Source organism: Olea europaea, unplaced genomic scaffold (genome assembly GCF_002742605.1).
Source record: "Olea europaea var. sylvestris unplaced genomic scaffold, O_europaea_v1 scaffold5345, whole genome shotgun sequence".
Classification (NCBI taxonomy): Eukaryota; Viridiplantae; Streptophyta; class Magnoliopsida; order Lamiales; family Oleaceae; genus Olea; species Olea europaea.
This window is the reverse complement of record NW_019263670.1, coordinates 12,600-14,607: the sequence shown is the minus strand read 5'-3', so window position 1 is coordinate 14,607 and position 2,008 is coordinate 12,600. Positions and strand designations below refer to the sequence as shown.

Here is a 2,008-nt window from a genome sequence, read left to right as displayed (position 1 = left end):
AACCGTATGGGCATGTTTGATAAGCCGGATTGTACAACATCAAGCAAAAGAGACGTGATATATTTGTCCCATGTTGTGTCATAATTCTCTCCATTCCGTGAAATATGCCCTCAAATGTAACTAAATCAACACAATCATCAGGGATATCACCAAAAAAAAAAAAGAAAAAAAAAATTTCAAAAGAAGAACATCACTCTTGGCACAATAATTGTCTGATATTAACATGAAGTGGCAATCAATTGTCTAAAATGAAACAACTCAATATTGCAGCTCATTCCATCGACCAAAAATTCTAGTTCAAACTAAAATGATATATACACCCAATAGCTAACTTATATAAAATCCTGTAGAGATATTCATGGCCAGGCCCTAATAAGGTGACGAAAAGATTATAGTCAAATTTATACAAAGTTTTCTACCAGCAAATATCTAATTACTCAAAGAAATACCTTTTAGCGTTACTATAGCTCAAGATCCAAACGTGGCATCAATCACTTTTATGAGAAGATTGGCAAGCACCAAATGCGAACCTTATTACTTAATAATCAGATGCAATTCCATAAGAGCGATAGATTCGAATCTGAACAAAATAATATCATAAAATCATAAAACTGGGAAAAAAAAAATTAGAAAAAGGCATTCATATTTGGATTAGTTCTTGATAATAATGAGACATACTGAATCTGAGCATACAAGCCTGTAGTCCATTTACCTGTGCAAATGCATATACAGCTCGCAGGATCCTAGCATAGTCAGTTCCAAGCATTTGAATCACAACATCCGCCAGAAGGGTACCCCACATCCTGCATGAGATATCCAGATTTCCACTGGTTAAGAATCACACAAGTTGATACTAACAGAAGACATGAGAACCAGGTAACGCTTCTAGACTAAAGGCGGAAACAGCATTACGAATTATTAAGGTTGGAATAAATAAGCATTATAAAAGCACATTTATATATGCTCTCTAAACATGATTGTGTTGGTTATAGTTCCCCTTTATTCAAAAATATAACTACAATTTGCTAAATACACCAGCAATTTGGTAGGTGTTTCATGTTTTCCAACAAAGTGAGTAATATACTAATATTATAGTACGTTCTGTGCTCCTTTAATGTTCAGTAGAACCTGAATCCTAATCTCAAGGTCCCTGAACACCAAAAATTTCACAGGTCTGCTTCTCTTGGGTAAAAAATTGATAAATAATAATTTCTTGATGCTTTATATTTTTCAGAGATGAAGTTCGTTTCTTCACTCCCAGGTGACACTTCAATTCTGAACACTTGAAAAACTTTCAAAGCCAGATCCTCGGAGTCATTGAACCAAAGAAAAAGTGGGGAAGTTTAGAGGGATGAATGCAACTATACAAGAGACAGAGAATTTAAATAAGAGAAAAGGATATCATATGAATAAATAAAATCATAGAAAACATGAAGCAAATTTTAGGCGAAGGATAGTCTATACATTGGGCCAAGTAATTGCGCTACGCTTCTAAGCCCCAAATATCGAGTAGCAGCAACTTTTAGACCCTGTCAAGTGTTGTTGGAATGAAAAAGTTAGGCATAAGAACATCCAGAAGTTTGTAGCTTCTAAAGTGCATTATATCAAAGTACTAATTACCAAAAATCCCTTTCCACCCAAGAAAAAAACACCACCATATAAGCTCCCCTTTCAGTTTGAGGAATAAGAAGGAAAAACTATTGTTTTCTAAGATATAGCGACGAAGCATCATAGCCCAAAGTTTATTATGAATAAAGCCTAACTATATGGTTGCTGTAGAGGTTATCTGCAATCATATCCTCTAATATGGGAAAAATTGCTCAAATTTCATTAATTGCTACTCATAATGCCACAAAGATTAAGTATCTAAAGAAACTAGTTAACCTTTTAATTACAGCAGTCTATTTTTAAGCTACCTTTCAGATTTTGGTTTGAAAGGGTGAGTGCAGTTTTCCATATATTTAGCAATTAGCATTAAGAGTGGATAACACGATGAGAGAGAGAGAGA

The 2,008-nt window shown here is 34.2% G+C and overlaps 1 long non-coding RNA gene across 1 annotated transcript; it reads right to left on the bottom strand.

Annotated features, from left to right (window-relative positions):
- Window positions 1–196: 196 nt before the first annotated feature.
- Window positions 197–1,987, bottom strand: LOC111388886. Its single transcript, XR_002701645.1, has 3 exons — window positions 1,465–1,987; window positions 713–803; window positions 197–580 (listed from the first exon to the last, which is right to left on the bottom strand). It is a non-coding gene; the product is annotated as an uncharacterized LOC111388886 (long non-coding RNA).
- Window positions 1,988–2,008: the final 21 nt, after the last annotated feature.